At 41.4% G+C, this 18,947-nt stretch overlaps 1 protein-coding gene across 6 annotated transcripts in view; it reads right to left on the bottom strand.

The window, feature by feature from the left end:
* Positions 1-18,947, bottom strand: part of KCNC2 (potassium voltage-gated channel subfamily C member 2) — a 191,225-nt gene that overhangs the window by 109,669 nt on the left and 62,609 nt on the right. The window lies entirely within an intron of this gene.

The following is an 18,947-nucleotide window of genomic DNA, read 5'->3' as shown; positions in this document are numbered from 1 at the left end:
GTTCCCCCCCCCCATGTGACATCACCGTCCCCCTCTGCATCTCCCCATCTGAAGCTGCTATTTTCTGCTCCTCACCCAGCCACCTGACACTGCAGTCTCCAGCTCCTTGACTCCCATCTGACGCTGCTGTCCTCCACTTCTCATGCACCATCTGACACTGCTGTCCCCTGTCCACATGCCCCATCCAATGCTGATGTCTTCTCTCTTCTGTTCCCTTCTCTTCACCCCCAATCTCACTCTGATGTCCTCCCCTCCTCACCTTCTATCCAGCCCTGGTTTCACTCACTCCTCACCCCCCATCTCTCAAAGATGTCCCTTATACCTCAGGGTCCTCACACCCCACCCCCCCCTCCCAAACCACCCTGCTGTCTCCCACTACTCAACCATAATGTGATCCTGTTGTCTCCCACTACTCAGCCCCCATTCCACACTGCTGCTCTCATCTCATCCCCCATTCAACCATTAGGGGCCTGGTCAGGCAGGACAGGTGAAGAACTGCAAAACCATTACTGCTGCCAAAGTTGTTGTGAGTATATTGGATCAAATCTAATTTTGCATTGAGAAAAGGAGGAAGGGGGCGAGTCTCATTGCTCCACATCACCTACCTGCCATCCTTCCATTCACAGCACCCCCCGCCTCACCCTACAATTTACAGCACATCCCATTCACCCCATGTTTCTTCGGTCACAATGCCTCTCTGCCACTCACCTCACAAGCCATCTCACTCATAGCACCTCCCTCCAATCTACCTAAATTCAGATGAGGTGTGCTGTGAGCAGCTCAGTAAAATGGTTAGCCCACTGAGTTGCTTATAACGCCTCTCATCTGACCTTACTGTCCTCCGCTTACTCTTTCTCCCTCCCAGTGCTTCCTTACCACCTATCTCACTCCCTAATGGCAGCACATTCATCCCACCCACGCCACGTTCACCCTGGACACAGTGCCTCTCTGTCACTTACCTCAACCTTCCACTTAGGCAAACCGCCACCACCTCAGCCCTCTGGTCAAAATGCCTCCTCCACCCACCTGCCTCCTTCCTTGTCACAGTATCTCCTTGCCATACACCTAATTGCTACAGCCATGGCCCCTTCCTCCTACCCACCTCCCTCTGGTAAAAAGGCTTCCTTTCCACCTACCTTAACCAGCACCTCCCTTCCACTATATAACCCCCAAGTCACAGCACATCCAAAACCATCCTTTCCCCCAGGCACAGCACCCCTCTGCCTCCCTGCCATTCACCTCACCCTTAGACACTTCACTCCACGCCCAGGTCATAATGCCTCCCTCTGACAAACCTACTCCCCATTAATTGTGCCTCCTTGCTACACCCCACTCCCCAGTTCCTAAACTCCTCACCTCATGCAAACTCCTTCCCACCACTTCCCCCTCTTCCACGCACACACTCTTCACAGCACCTTTCTCCTACACTTCACCGCCCACCCACAGTGGCATTCTCCTGCCCTTCTAAGCCCCCCATCATGATGCCTTCATCCCTTTTCACTCCTTGACTCACACTACATCCATTCCCCACACAGCATATCCCTCACCGCTCACAGTCCTTCTCTGCTGTCATAATTAACTCCTCTGCTTCATCAATGCAAACCACTTTTCTGCTCCACACGTATCCCCTTTGGTGCCGATATAACCCAGCACCTTCACACTGCATTTTGCTCCACTACTCAAACTACCACATTTGGAACAAGCATACTATTGCTAGTGCAAATAAAATATACTGTCTTTCTCATAGTGGATACATAGCTACACTAAGCACCATGTCTAGGGTTATTCTGTTGTACATGTGAAAAAAATTGTAAATGTTTAATTTAAAGGGTATTTTCATCCTGATGCTGTCTGTCACACAATGGCTTGAAATAGTTTAAAATCTGAGGGAGGTGACCTCTGTGCCATAGATTATACACTGTTATAGGTGTGACCACAACTTTATGTGTCACGTGACATCCTATTGAACACCCATAAGAAGACTGGTAACTAGACATGTGCACTGTCAAAAAATTTGTTTCGTTTAATTTCGTTTTCATTCGGATTTTGTGTTATTTCGTTTTTCAGGATTCGGGAGTGAAAGTCAATTCAGAATTCGGATGAAATTAGTTAGCGCCAGTTCGTTCGCACGTTCGTTTCGTTTTCGTTTCTTATTCGCTTTGTTTGTTCGTTCGTTGCAGCAAAGTGACATTTGAGGGGGAAAATATTTTTTGTCTCCTTCTCTAATGTCACTTTGCTGCAACAAAAGGAATAATAAACGAAAACGAAAGGAACGTTCAAACGAACTAGCGCTAATGAATTTCGGAAACGGAAAGTCGGATTCGTTTGCATTCGTTATATTTGTAATTCGGAATTCGGATACATCCGGCTGTCCGAATATCTGAAAATTAGTCAGAATTTCGCTTTGGAACGAAACGAATCGCACATGTCTACCGGTAACACCTCTACTCAGCACAAAGTGAAACTATGAAACTAGGCAGCACATGATCAGGGCACAGTGCTCGAGTTTCCAACATTTCTACAGAATATAAAAACCATAGGGGACTCAATTGTAGTGCATGCATAGCATCATAAACTTCTCTTTGAAGATTCTAGCAGATTTATATTTCAGTTATCAACATGTCCTGTAGGGACAATTGGACTACAGGTAAAGCAGAAAACCATTTTAAAGCATAGTAACACAAACCAAATCAACAAGGCTAGAGTGTCAATGTAGCAAAACTGGTATTTTTCAGAGGGGCATGTGTGCTTTTAGAGTGCAAGAATTTACTTCCAAACATCTGCTAAAATAAACTGTACGATTTCCCTTGCTCTGACTATGATAAAGCTGTGTCACTGTAGCACAGGCCTAGCTGTCTGGGTTCATATGAAGGACTGCTTATTTTCATAATACAGCTGAGGCTATAAGGATATAGAAATATATTTAAATAAAAGAGAATTTGTGAAGGAAAAGGTTGATGACAGGGGATATGCATTTATGAGCATCATTTCTTTTATATTTCCCTAGAGGAAAGCTTGTTGCTTTTTTTAATTCAGTGTGACAGAAGTGCAGGTGCAGTGATAAAAGGCTTCCAACAATATCAATAAGATTCAGAACGTATTGTCTGGCCACAGACCAAAACTAGTCTCTTATTTATGATGACAGAAACACAGAGAACTTAGAATTTTACAGTCTTCTATAACTTTTGACTGAAGGTTGGATACCTCCAGGTGTACTGTAATAGCAGACATACCTCCAGCTGTAACAATCCAGCCTAAGGGAAAATTATAATGCCTCTGGATCAATGTTATGTTATTTAAAAAGCATATGTATAGCCAAAACCTTTTTTATAATTTCGGATTAAAGGAGAACTATGAGGTGAGTGCTTTTCACTCACCTCATAGTTCTAGCAGACCTGTGAAGTGAGACTGTCACAGGTCAGTTCAGTAGATCGGGAGGTGAGCGAACAGATACCGGCGTTCGCTCCCTCCTCGATCCTGTCACGGCTCTCTGCCGTGACAGGGGAGGGGCGGGATTCCCCCCTCCCCGCTCCGATCCGCCAGCGCTGACTGGCGGAACGGACGGGGGAGGGGGCGGGTACAGCTGGATCTGCCTCTAGATAGGCAGAGCCAGCTGTCAGTCACGCAGCTGGGTGGATCCCGGCATAATTGTCGGGATCCGCTTCAGTTGCGGCGTCTCAGTATACCGCGAGCAGCAGCTTGCTGTATACTGCGGCGTCCCAGTATACCGCGAGCTACAGCTCGCGGTATACTGAGCCTAGGGTGACGGCAGGACGCTAGTTTGTGTCCTCCCGTTACCCTAAGGAGAACTATGGGGAAAAGCCTTAACCCCATAGTTCTCCTTTAAGTGGTGGTGAGTTAAATCCACTGTTAGCTATCAACTGCTTTCTGGTGCACCATTAGAAAGATGTATCCCTTATTTACCCCGTCTTGTTGAAACGTTTTACCAAGCAGTAAGTGGGAAAAACTCTCCAACAGAAACAGACATAAATTAAAATGCTTTTCTTTTGTAAAGTGGAGGAAGGCTAGAACTCCTGTTAGTGTTGTATTGATGTTGGTGTCCCTGGTGGAGATTTTCCCTTACTTCCTGCCTGTTAAAACCATTCTCAGTGGGACAGAATATGAGGGAAAATTTTTCTAACAAATAATCAGATAGTAAAAACCAAACAGAGTCTCTATATGTATGGGCATTGGTCTTCTACAGCAGGGGTAATCAAATTAACATGGAATTCAGGAAACAGTCTGTCCAATCCACGTGCCAGTAGGATTTTTTTAGGAGCCAGTGCCACTAAAAAAAAACAACTAGAGAAAACTTTAAAAGTTAGCTACCTGGCTCTGGAGATTTGTCTAGCCCTGTTTTACAGGGTATTTCTCTTTGTCCACAGCTTGTGCATAGGCCCTTGGGTAAAAACATTCAATATGCATACAATATTGCAATCCATATCAAAAGAATTACCTAAGTTTAATTCTTGTAGTCATCAGTATAGACCTGGCCAACCCTCTCAAACAGCTTGGAGGAAGGCCAGAACAGGTAAATATAAAAATCCGCAGTGCTGCCATATTTGTTTCCTGAACCAGAATGGTGCTGTGTTACCTAATCAAACAAACTGTTACCAGAAAGCCATAGTAGCATTAGCTCTAACTGAAACAAACTCCAGGGACTACCATCCACCATTAGTCCCTCTTGCAAAGCAGCCAATTCCTGATCCAGACTCTGATCAAAAACAAATATTGATAGCCAGTTTTTACATGGGATCAGTTAACCATATGGGTATCCATTAAAAGTCAACATGTTGAAACATAGCAGACAAAATGGCATTCCAAATATCATATAATAGATAGTTTTAATGTACAAAAGGACTACAATATACAATGACCAACATACAAGCATAAAAGTTTATTTGCTTACCAAATATTTTATCCAATCATCACATTTTATGATGCCATAACAATGTGACTTCAGAGATAGTAGGTATTGCACGTGCCAATGTATTAAACAATAGGGGCATGGAGAGGTCATTCAAGCAGGTTTCTTGGTTAGTTTGCTTGAAAAACACATAGTGCTACTCATGGCTTCTGTTGTCAAAGGGTAGTTGCAGGTACTACCCTGCCCCTCTCCATGGACCACCCTTGCCCCCTCCCCCTTCCCAGCACCCCTCCCACTTCCTTTAAGAGAATAGGGAACCTAGTATCATTTTGTGGTGATATATAAGTATTTTTTATGGAATTTTTAATAATAAGTAAAATGTACAAAATATAATAAATATACAACGCTTTCTTTAGTGCTGTTATGCAGCCATTAAGTGCATTTTGTACATTAGGCTGACTGTTATTCCACTTTGTACTGATGTATGTTTAAGCATGTAATATTAACATTTTTATCATTCACTGTTCCACATTATACAGCTGGAACCTTTAAAAATGTAGAGAATAAAAAGCCAAATCTGAATATTATTACTGCATATGCCAGGACAGCAACAGAAGAAATTGTGTATAATTTAGGACCTATGCATGTACATTAGCTTAATTAAGCCTACCTTAATTAAGCTGAGATTAGTTTAGTTTACCTTATTCTAGTTTAGCTTAGTTTAGCAGTGGATAGACTATGTTAAGATACATTTTTCCAGTCTGATGCAGTTGCCATCGGAAGCCAAGTCTAAGCAGTGCTTTCAAAGCAAGTAAAAATGCAATAAACTAAAGCTTTCCTGGGTAGTAGAACAGGCTGATCTGGGCAGTCACACATACATAGAAACCAACATTTGAAAATGATTAAGAGCAACACCTTTAAAGACCAGAGAGGAAAAATTAGGCACCAGTCACATGTGGGAGTTATCAAAATGTGGGTGTGGCCAATAAAGAGGGCATGGATTTTGCCATACACCATATGGCTTATAATGTTTAGGTTTTCCCTCTATTCTTTGCTATGTTTAAGACAAAATAAGAACTCTGGGTACACTAAGGTGGAAGTGGAAGTAAAATGAGTGCCATCACTGGTGTCATTGGGAGTAAAATAAGCCCCATTGCTGGTATTAGTAAGAGCAAAATAAGCTACCTCGTTGCTGTTAGTGGGATTAAAAAAAAGGCCGCTGGTTTGTGTCAGAGGAATGATATAAACCTCATTGTTGCTGTCATTGTTGCTGTCAGTAGTGTAAAGTAAACTCCATACAATTTGTGTCTGTGGGATAATATATGCCCTATTGTTGGTGTCAGTGGGATAAAGTAAGCCCCATTCCGTTGGTGCCAGCAAAAGGCAGGGGATCACTTCACCTGGCAGTGGCAACTTAGTTGAAGTGCTGGCTGGCAGAATACTGACATTGTTCCAAAACCTGGCACCCTGCTGAAACTCTGCACAGTGTCCTGATCCCAGTGTAGGGCAGTGTCCAAATTCCCAGGACTTTCCTACAGAATTGAGGACACTCATATTTCCATATAGCAGTCCACCTCATGTATGGTACCACATTCCTACAGATATGTAATTTGCTAATTTGTAAACAAAATGCAGACTTTTAAGGTACCTCAAGCATTGCACATTTACATAAAAAATGCCATGATGATTTTATTCAAAACATTAAAAAACCCAACATTAGACAATCCGGTGCATAATTAAAAAGTAGAAAAATAATAGCCCCCACTGTCTCACTTATCTCGTCATGCACATATTCCTGTTTTAAATGGACACCAAGTATCTTCCATCCTTTGAAAATTGAAATGTGCTGTCCATGAAATATGTGTCCATCAATGTACGTGACAGATTCTGGAGAAAGTAGTCCTACGTGTTTCACAGCGTGAGCCACTTCTTCAGGAAGAGGGCTATAAACTATTAACGAACACAATGCAGAACATGAGTTCATAATTCCATCATCTATAGTAAACGCAATGCACTGGTCTGATCTGGTCCTTACCATTACAATGCAAAAAAAACAAACAATTTATGGTAGCACCCACCTCTGTACCATAGACCAGCCCTACCTCTCACTTCCCTCTCCCAGTCAGGCTGCAGGGGTTGGGCATAAGAGGCTGTGTCACTATGGCTACAGGGTAAATATGATACTGTCGCAGACCAACTGACAGTGGAAAAATACAGTCTGTCCTACAGAACTGCATGCAAGGGAGAAGGGTGTGGTGGGAAAGGAGAGGAGGCATTGCGGAGGAGGGGTGGCCCGAGGAATGTAGAGCTCCTGTTTTTTAAGTGTCAGCTGCAAAGTTCTGAAGCCAGCTGCCACTCCAGGAGCATTGCCACAGCTACCTGTAAACACACAAGCTGTCAGAGGAAGTCTTCCATCACTCGCTTCCTTTGTGTCTCTGACTGATGACATCATCTAATGCAGAAAGCATTACAGAGCAAGTGAGTAGTGGAAGACTTTCTCTCTACTGGATTCTGTGCTTACAAAGGGTAGCAGCATGCCGGGGAGCTGTCACAGTGGCGGCCTGAGTACAGGAGCAGTGCTGAGAGGTGCCAGTATGTAGCACTGTCATGTTTCCGTACACAAAAGACCTTGTGCTACTACTGATGAATACAATCCTTATTTGAAACATACATTTAACCTTTGTATGATAAATACATTATATTTAATATAATTTATATACATATTTTTTAAGTATTATTATTATTATTATTTGCCATAATCCAGTGGTTAGTATTAAGACTAGGCTTCCAGATTAATTTAACTGATTTCTATTCAAAATAGGCTAGATCCTAAGTCCTTTAGCCTTTTAGTATCTTGAGGCAACTGTTAAATAGCATGATGAATTATCTTTTCTTCAAGTTTTCAGTTCTCAATAAGCTAAAATGTGCCTTGTTTGTACACCCCTAACTTTTGACTGAGAGCCAGTGACAGCCAATCATAAGCCAAGGGAGGCACAGTGTAAACATTTTACCTTCCAACTGCCCACTGCAGCTATCAATTAAAAGCCAAAGGTGGGCATACAATACAAATCCAGGCGTGTGAGAAAGCTAAACTTAGGTTAAAGAACTTGAAAAATCCCATTGCCCAGTGCACCAATTAGCAAATCAAATACATTCAGATGCAAAGGGAATTCAGGGTAAATAAAGAGAGGCAAGGGAAAGTTTTAAGAACACGCACCTTTAAACAACAGCCACAACAGAAAAATCTGTGAAAGGTAATGGATGTTTATTGCTGACTGATATAGATTTGGGAAAGAGAAGGTGGGGATAGAGGTGAGGATACAACCAATGAGACACACATATTTTTTTTGCTTTTTACCTGCAAAAAGCATGCATATGTAAGTGTGTGTTTACAGCATTTTGACCCTGCTGCATTGTATAACTGAGTTCTTGTTCTGTGATTAAAAGGAAACTTCCTCTAATCTGCAGAAAGAATACAGTGGTATACGTGGAGGAGCAGTTCTCCTGAAGCAGTCGGAGGGAGAAGACCTGTTCTCTAAAGCTGTAAAACAAATAGGCCACCCATGTGAGAAGTGAGGAGTCCCCTTTCCTGAGGGAACACTGGGAAATGTGATCCCCTTGGGGTATCCGAAGATGCTCTTTCATCTGCTACATCTGGCACTAAAATCAGTTGGCTGGTGATTAATGCTATATGGAGTGGTGATATCACTTCCTCTGTTATGTATCAGTGGTCAGACCAAGTAATTGGCTGCTAGACCTAAGTCACATGGTAGTCGGTCACATGGTCCCCAATACCTGTAAGCTCCAAGTATTGTCATTTGCTCTAACAGAAGGAGTAGCAGGGGAGCATTGGCAAGGTAACAATCAGTGGGTCAGGGGGCTGCTTTGCCCTGAAAGAGCAAGGTGACAATGTCTCTTTAAGCATATTTCATGGTTGCCAAAATTCATTACATTTCCAGTCCCTCTACATTTCTATATGCAACATAAAACTCAGCTACACAAGAGCAATCTTCATCAAGAGATTATCTAATACACATTTCTAAATTTGTCTCTGGAAAAAGGCAGCTGATGTGTTGCTGAAAAAGTATTATCTGCCTCACCCCAACTCAACTGAAAAACTCAAATGCACTTGCTGTTTCTTCCAGTGCAGAACATATATTATTCATGATGCAGCTTAGACTGAATGTAAGAAAATGTTTGAACGAAGGTACAAGAATTTGCATATTCCCAGATGAGAAGTGTTACTAAAAAAAAACTAAACAAAAATAGATCTTTGTAGTGTTCATCTCATTTATTATGGCCTGCATATAGCCAGATGGGGAAGATCCTTAATGCAGTAAAAAGCCCTGCTTTAGTTAGATAGTATTTTGTAGCACTGTGTTGCTCACGTTGACCATAGTTAAAACTGTACAGCCATGCTACTGTGCTATTCTAAGCTATTCTAACCTGTAGTGAGTGGAATATGGAGGCACACATGACGCTCCCTGCTGCCTTCTACAATTCTGCTCTCCAAGCGCCATCAGATGGGGTTAAGGAGGAGTCATGATTTCTCCCATGTAACTATAGATTTTTTAAGTAAAGGCAACATTCTTGTTACTACAGCAAAGGTAACTGACAGTGTACTTTCCTGTGGTAGGAAAAAAAATAGTGATTCATGCATGCTGCCAGGTTTTGTGCTGCCGCCTGCCTGGCAGAATACTCTGTGGGACATGAAGGATGTATAACATTCTTCAAAATGGTGGGTTAGTCCTAGAAAAAGAGTAATACTTGGCAACTATGCTAGTGACTGCTGCGGTACTCCATCTTGCATTCTTAAGTATAATCTTTATTCTGTTGTGAAGAGTTCAGCAAAATCTTCTTCATACCACAGTTACAATGTCCATCATTTCTAGTGTATTTTGTTAATTTAGGCCTACACCACAGCAAGAGCCTATACAGTATATGACATTTGTGTGAAATGGATTGGTAGAAGATGTCAGGCAGACAGTGGCAATCACAGGGCCCTGGTGTTCCACGCACCTTACACAGGACAGGTCTGCATCTCAGCTGCAGAATGGCTCCTCATCACTAACTGCGCTCTGATGATTCGTTCTCTCTCTTCCCCTTCCTCCTTTTTTTCTCTCCCCCTTATTGACCCCCAGACAGGTTCTCCTAGATGAAATTGTGACAGATAGTTTATCCTTTGGCCCATTTACTAAGTTCTTACCAAGTTTTTTAGTGGCTGCCTCTCCTCTCTCTCTCTCCTGGCTGTCTCTCTTGGCTCTCTCACCTGTCTGTCTCTCCTGGCTCTCCTGTCTCTCTCTCTCCGCTCTCTCTACTGGTTGTCTCTCCTGCCTGTCTCTCCTTGCTCTCTATTCTCGCTTTCTCTCCTCTCTCTCTCCTAGCTGTCTCTCCTGTCTCACCCCTGGTTGTCTCTCCTCTCTCTCCTGGCTGTCTCTTGTCACTCTCTCCCCTGGCTGTCTCTCCTGTCTGTCTCTCCTCACTCTCTCCCCTTGCCCACAAAGTGTATATTATCCATGTGAAAATACTACAGTCAAGGCCTCTGGAGCATTTTTGTGAAACCAAACAATACAGGTAGATATAATATATGTCTGCACTAGAAGAGATCGAAGGGGCCTCATATATAGCATTCACTTTAAATCATACATGAAATGTATTATGTATATAGTATTACAGTCAAGGACTTCCATTTATGAGCATAATGTGCTATGAATACAGGTATAAACTTCAGCAAAAGCCTCATATACAGCAGTCATGTGAAATGACATTGTGTATGCTGTGAACATAGGGCTTATGAGTGGCAGGGGCAAGTAGTCTTAGGTCAGTGGAACCTAATGATAGCAATTTATTTAGAACTGGTAACTAGAGCTGAACAAGATTAGATGAATAAGAGACCAAGCATAAATGACAGGGACTGTCTAAGAGGTCAAGGGCCTAAGTAGACAGGATAAGGCAGGACAATCCAGCAGTAGGCATGGATTCATGCCAAAGAGAAGAGTCTAAAGACAGCCTGGTATTCACCATTACCCATCACAAGAAGGACTCAGCTGGGCATTGGACATTTCCGGGTCATGGCAATCCCCCATACCCTCTGGTCCTGATGAGAAAAAGACAGACAGGAAAGCTGCAGTATTAACAGAAGATGTAATCTGCAGTAAGATATAATTAGGAACAAAGAACAAGGTATAGCTGTTACATATATTACAACAGGATTGCCAGGCAGAAGTATAATCTCTTAAGTGGCAATCTGACAGTTATATAGGCAGGAGTGCATGATTAGCATCAGAAGAATAGCAGGTGCTACCATGAAAAGGTCAGAGAAAAAACAAGAGATCAACCATTCATTTACCAGTGGATAATCAATCAGGAGACAAATAAGAAGGTAGGGCCACTCAGGCCAAAACAGGGACACAAGAACAAGTTTTACAAATAAATAAACATGAGCACCAGGCAAATACAAATAGTTTTAGTTTAGGTTTAGTTTAGGAAATGTGGTTATTTGCTATTGTTTAGTTTTACTCTTGAGACAGCCCTGTAAACACTTTTTATTAAAGATTCCTGCACTACAACCTGAAGTGTAAGGCCCCGTTCACACCTTTCCGTTTTGTCGGGCGTTCAACGCTCTATGAACGCTCTACAAAACGTACAACCATGAAAATCCCATTGTTTTCTATGGGTCTGGTTCACACCTTTCCGTATTTCCGCCCGTCTGAACGCCCTACAAAACGGCTGACGCCCAAACAAGTACATGTACTTCTTTGGGCCGTTTTGGAGGGCGTTTTCCATTGGGATACAGCCAAGTAGCCTTCGGAATCGCGCGACGGTCGCGCGATTTTTTTACCGCGAATCGCGGTAAAAAAACCGCGTGACGGTCGCGCGACAGACGTGCATGCGTAATACGCCTAGGTGTGAACCCAGCCTGAAGCTTAATTGCAAACTCGGCTGTTTTCAAGTGGCAGACGCGCCCTCCAATCAGTGGCCTCGGAAGAGCGAGTGGCCGCCCGATGACAGCCGGGTGAATGTGGGAGAGAGAGGGAGCCAGGGGCTTCGTTTAGCGGGGGTCGTGACGCGCCCCCCCTCAGTCCTGCGCCTGGGGCAAGTGCCCCACCTGCCCCCCCCCGGTTGTTACGCCACTGCTGTAATATGTGCCTTACTGTAATCCATGGTAGTTTCCCTTCTCTTTGCTGCTGTATCTGTATTCCTTTTAAATCTGTATCTGTTCTCATGCTCTGCAGAACTTCTGTTTTGCAGTAGACTGCCTTGTCTCAGGAATGGATACACGGTGTCTGTGTATACGTTTGTATAGGCTTGTAACCTGAGCCAACACTACAGGAAGAGGCCCTGAGCTGAAAAGGGAAGTTCTCCCCAAGCATTAGAAGACATGAGGATTTAAAAGGAAGAGCAGCAAAGAGAAGGGAAACAACCATGGATTACAGTAAGGCACACATTACACTATTGGTTTATGTTAAAAAAGCTGAGGGTTTAATGTCATTTTAAAGCCTCTTACAGAGCCTAATGCATTCGGCACTTACGGGAGTGTTGAATGCCTGTGACCCCTGTGGCATGCTGTGGCTCCATCTGCTGACCCTACATCACCACAGAACACAATAGTGATGTAGTATTCAGTAGAAGGAACCATTAATCCTAGCAGGTGAACATGCATCTGATACATATAGTAGTGTGCCCAATGTGAAGATTATACTAGAGACTGGAAAACATAAAATCCAATGGAGTTCAGGCTCGCCGCCCATGGGAGAGGTGTGTGTTCATTACTTTTATTACAGTGCACTTTTATTACATTTTGAAGCATGCACCAGAGTGGCATGAGAGTTAGGATTAGGTTTCGGGGGAAATATTAATTGTCACATAAGGGGGGGGGGATTTATCAAAACTGAAGCACACAAAATCTGGAGCAGATTTGCACTGCAGCCAATCAGCATCTCTTTCTCATTTTCAAATCTTACCTGAGCAAACTGTAGAGAGATGCTGATTGGTTGCCATGAGCAACTGCTCCAGATTCTGTTTGCTCCAGTTTTGATAAATTCCCCCCTTGATCTCAGAGCATCATATAAACTAAAAGATTTGTCAACAAGATGGGAGTTAATACATATGAATTTTTCCGCTACTGTTGTAGCATGTATATGATTGACTGGGATAAATGTTTGTTCCTTCTTGTTTTTTGGAGCACTTTCCTATCACTTTTTAAAATATTATTTTCTTTCTTTCGGGTGCTTTTTAAAGTGTTTTCGATGAAGAGAAGGAGTTCAAGAATATCTAAAGCCAAAACTTTTACAGAGCTATTCACAAAAGGGTAAAGAGTTTGGAGACGGCAGGAGAAGTGAACAATCTAGGACATCATAGCTAAACTGGAAAGTGAGCTGAATTTGGGAATTTTTCCAAATCAGCTATTGTTCACTTCTCCTGCCTTCTCCAAACTCTTCACCCTTTTGTGAATAGCCCTGTTAGTCTTGCATAGAGTGAAGAAGGTTTAAAATGTGTGTCAGGTTTTTATTACTTTATGGGGTTGATTTACTAACCTTTTAAACACACCACAAATGTGTATACACCTCTGTAGTGTGTTCCCTCCCAGCATGATTTATGGGAGGAATCGAAACACCTTTGTAGTGTGTACACACCCAGCAGGTGTGTTGTGCAAAGCCCTGCAATGAATTGCAAGGTAATGTGGTATAAATTAGCTCTATGTTATGTTGCTTGCGTTGATGAATCCAGGAATGTAAATGCATGAGCTAACCATTTTTGTCTAAACTGTGAAGCAGCATTGTATATGCATCATGTGCATGATTTTTCCATGTATGGCATTAATGGAAATATGCTTTTAGAGACTTTTTGGTTGATAAATACGTTTTGCTGTGTGAAAATCACACACACCTGGTGTGTGTGTGTGTGTGTTTAGGTTAGTAAATCACCCCCTATGTGTCACTGTTAGGAAGATCCACTCTCTCTGTTTGTCCTTATGGCCATTGTCACCAGGACTGAAATTGAGGAAAATCCGAAATTGTGAAAAAAAACAATGAATAAATAAATAAAATCTTCTAATGGAGACACTTGTTTTGTTAAAAACTGAGACATTTCCCTCACTTCAGAGTTGTTTCCTCTCATTTACAGAAAATGAAGGGGAATGTTTCCATTGGGTTACAGCATTTTAATCATTTCCTACTATATCCAAATATTTAAAAAAAATGTTTTGGCTTTACATATACATTAAGTGTGCATGTGTGTTTTAAAGTCATATGCAGGACTCCTAGAGAGCTTCATTCCAGAGCTGCTTGTGAACCAATTGGCTTATAAACAGAGGGGAAGTTAAAATACAGTAGTATAAAACAACAGGCATTTAAGTCTCTAAGTAACATTTTCCTTTTTCTGTAAGTAATATACATATATTGTACCTGGGGTGAGTGTCAAGGAAGTTGAAGATTTTGCATATTGCATAGTGTACCACATATACGGAGCATTAGTTCTAGGGTAAATACCTCTGTATCACCTGTAAGCATATTTGTCTTTTGGAAGCATGGATTAGAGATATGGAGGAGTAAAATACAAAACTGGTGCAAATTGAGAGGTGTCTTCTGCTCACTGAACAGGCAATTAATCAGGTGTATGGGGCAATGATTTGAACCCAGGAGTTCATTCCTTAGTGCCTGGCTATGGCTCTATCTAGTGGGCCACTTGAAGATTTGGATATCTCTCTGCCCGATCTCTACACCAATCTTCAGAGATATCCAGTTCTTGCTAGATTTTTAACTCCTATCTCCTCATCTAGACTTCATATTTTAACCATACCTCTGCATTGACTTTTTGCCACATAATTGTGCTTTTGCCAGTATCTTGCTCCTGTTGCTTCTTCTACACTGTGTCCTTAATGACTGCTACTTGTGTACCAACCCTTGGCTGTCAATTCAAGAACTCTTCTTCATAACTCACCATGTCAAATCTTTACCTGCTGTAAAAGACAGTAAAAATATCCCCCAAAAGTCTTTAAATATATTAAAGTGTATGTATACCCAATCTACCAAACAAATGGCCAACTGAAGAATTGCACATGGCAGGCTAACAATGCTGCTAATGCAAGGCAGCAGATTGCCATTGTCAGTCTGAAACAGGTAGTAATGTTATTGGTAAGATCTCCAGGGTAAACTTTGTAACAGATTCCCGAATTTTGATTATCTTCAGAAAACTGTATACAGTGATCCAAGATGACAAACATATTGAAAAGTGGATTTTGGGTTTATGTACACATAAATAGTTAAAGGTTGGGTCTGAACACATTGCCGTAGGCAGCCGAGTGAAAGACCGACCTGAAGTGAAGTGAGCCGAACGCTGTTCGGCTATTCACTTCAGGCTGGTACGGCTGATTTCAGGAGGAGTTCGACTCAGCCGATCCAACATCTGGATCGGCTAAGCCGAACCTCCGGCAGGATACTCGCTGCTGTTCGGTCTATTGTTATAGATGCCGAACAGCAGTGAGTGAATAGCCGAATGCCGCTGTTCTGCTCGGTCCCTCAGAGTTCTGCTTGGTCCCTCAGAAAAATAGTTTTAAAAGTCCAAAAAATAAATAGAAAACGATTGTGCTGAGCTAGCACAATCGTTTTCTGCCCAACCATTTTCTAGCTCTGCCCAACCTACCCGCCCTCTGCTGATGGACCTGATGGAGAACTGCAGCAGAGTTTACTATTGGCTATTGAAAATTGAAATATGGCAAATTGCCTATCCGTGTCAGAATAAAGAAAAAAAAAGAACAAGCAGTGTTTCTCTCCTTGGCGGCCGAGAGCGGGAGACTCTCGGAGCGCCCGGGAGAGTTTGCTGTCTGGAGATCAGTGTCCCTGGTTAGCTGGTAACCAGGGACGCTGATCTCTCTGCAAGTGGCCGCAGCCAGACGTAAGATCACGCCTGGCTGGCTGGCCGCTCGGCCAGCTTTGGCTTGCAGCGAGGCACATGCCTTCGGCTCGACTGAGCTGCTCGGCTAAGTTCGGGAGCTGTACAGGCTATTGTGAATAGCCCGTACAGCAGCCCTTCGGTTCTACTGAACCAAAGGGGTCCTGGGGCCCAAGCTAGCCGAAGGATCGGCCGAAGCTACGGCTAGATCCTTCTGCTACTTCGTGAATAGACCCCATAGACACTCTAAAAAATAATAACACCAAGCTGGTCAATGGTAACATAGAGAAAGAAAGCATATTAAATATTTTCTTTAGCCCTGTGTACACAAAGGAAATTGGTGGTGCTAATGTACAGTATGAGAATGGCATTAACACAATTTCAAATGTATCATAGTGGCTTAAAATCAACCAAGACACAATTAGACAAAATAAATGTAGATAAAGCATTTTGGTCATTTGTCTTACATCTACAAGCTCTGAGAGTTGATCTAAGCTATTTATGAACCTTTGTTTCTAGTTTTTAAAAAGACAGTCATTAAATAGTGACTATTTAATGACTGGCTTGCTAACAATGGATTGGTGCAAAGTAAATGCAGTACCAAGTATTAATAAAGGATTAAGGTTTTCATTCAATAACTACAAACCTGAATATTTAACTTCTATTGCAGGCAAGATAGAGAGATATGAAAAGGATTACATACAAGAGTATTTGCTAAAAATAGTATCATAAGCAACAGCCAGAATGGATTTAGGCGATGCAATGCAGAAAGTTGTCAAATAAATATTTTTTTATTAGAAAAAAGGCAGAAAAGTAGATATGGTGTTACTGTAATTATAGCATATTTTGACTTTGCTGAAGTGTTTGACAGTTCCTCAAAGATGGATCATTGTGGGAGTACATTTCAGTTTTATATGAACATCACTGGTTGGACAATCTTTGAATGCATAGCACACTTTTGTGCACCCATTTGCTTGCGTAAATTATAGGTGGTTGTTTGCGTTACAAGGAATCGCGGATGAAGAGTAAATCTACAATTATAAATGTGAAGCATCAACTTAGAAGTATCAACAGCACAAGCTATTCTAACACACGTGTGAGGGTTTTAGGTTCAGTCAGAATCAGCATGTCCTGCATACTTTATTAGAAGTGCTTTAAAATGTTTGTTATTATGTTTGTGCTGAGATAAATGTGATTCATATTTGCACCCCTCACTCCCGTACAAAAGGGTAGGGCCATACAGCTGCCTCATAATCTGGACCCTGGAAGTTGCTTGGCTCTATCTGTACTACTCCTACCAGTCAGTTTACCCCGTTTAAAGGTGAGTGCTAAGATATGCGTTTACTGAATTTAAGTGGACCACTAAGCAGATGCATTGGCTTGTACTATAATTCAGGAATGTACTGTTTGTTAATGTCCCTCATCTGTAATTTTCTCTTGTTCGCTGATGTATGCTTCCTTCACATTCTCACACATTTTTCTGTACCCAGCTGAGATCTATGTTACTGTTGGTTTTATTAGGGATTTATGTGCTTATCACCAATAAAGAACAAAAGAAAAGGTGATTAAAATTACATTTTTAAAATACAGTAAATAGATTGTTTATTTGCCCAGATGCTAATATCTTCAGTAAGGAAATATTATAGCAAAGAAAATGAGAGGTATTTGTAGTCTCTGTAATGGTGTTTAAGATGAACTGCTGCACAGCGTCTGCAGCTTTATATGGCAGTGAAGGCTTCTTTTGAAGCTATTTTACTACAAGTTAAGAATATGTAAATACTTTAAGCCCCATAGTCTGGACATAACAGAATAATAAGGTGTTTCTGTGCTCTTGAGAATTCTGATCAAAATTAATACAGAGAAGGAAACACATTGTGGCTGATTGATCAAAACTGGGAAATGGAAAATTAAAGTGGAATTTTTGCCCTCAGTGATCAGAAATCTTGTTTAATTGTTCCATAAAATAAAATGTCAAACATGATTTATTGACATCAGCATCAACTTCTCATTTGTTCTATATTCTTTTTTATTGGTTTGATGGATCAATTCCATTTTGTGATGAGGAAGATACATTAAAATATGTAAAATCTGAGTATTTGTATTCTTGGCTATTACTTATGTAATGATCTGTGTAGATCAGAGCCACTGAATTATTACAAGAATTTTGATTTTCTTCAAAAGAGATGTGAAATGCTTATGCCTAGTATGAAATTCAGTTAATGGGAAATTTTACTTTCTTGCAGAGTACAAATGCCCTTATTGTGGCAGACTAGATGATTAGAGCTCCAAAGCTACATATTAACAAGCAATGAATTTAATTCTTGAAACTCTACTGAAATTACATTTTTACATGTACATTTTAGAGTAGATATACTATAGCCTTATATTTTGTTCTAATAACCACATATCATTATGTTTACACAAATAAAGGGAATAACTGAAAAACAAAGTGCTGATAATAAACAGCTTCTAGTATGATATCATGAGATACATGAGTATTTTTTGTTAGGCAATTTTTTTAAAGCTGAACTTCAGCTTTAATCGCATAACCTGGCATCTGCCTCATCCCCGTCTTCCAAAGTACCCCTAAACATACCTTTTTCCTGCAGCCTTCTGCCCCAGTCTGGTGAAAGGCTCACAAGAAATAGGCAGAATGATGCGACTGTCCTTGTGACCAAAGAGGTCAAGCTGCGCTGAACCAAGGAGTAAGCAGGGGACAGCGCTGGGGCATAGAGAGGGTAAACACAGCTTGGGCATATTTATTTCAATACAGGGGGGAGTACAAAAAAATAAAATATGCAAAGGAATAAACAAGTGAACAAAACCAGAAAAAAAACAGACAACTAACATTTCAAACAGAGTACCACCTGTGTAATATCAAACATTAAAGGAAACATATGTATACAATTTAAGATGAGTGACAATATCACCAAACCACTATATTCCATATTCCAATGTTGATTGTCTGGGTTTGTTTTTTCCTGGTTTATGTTTATTTGTTATTTTCTTTTGAACATAATAATTGTTTTTTGTTTTAGGTAAGTGTGAAGACCAAAATATATATATATAGATAGATAGATAGATAGATAGATAGATAGATAGATAGATAGATAGATAGATAGATAGATAGATATATGTATGTGTGTGTGTAATTTGTGTATGTGTGTGTGTTTATATATATATATTT

This window comes from Nanorana parkeri, unplaced genomic scaffold, assembly GCF_000935625.1.
Source record: "Nanorana parkeri isolate BGI_ZX_2015 unplaced genomic scaffold, ASM93562v1 scaffold45, whole genome shotgun sequence".
NCBI lineage: Eukaryota > Metazoa > Chordata > Amphibia > Anura > Dicroglossidae > Nanorana > Nanorana parkeri.
This window is presented reverse-complemented; position numbering and strand designations above follow the sequence as displayed.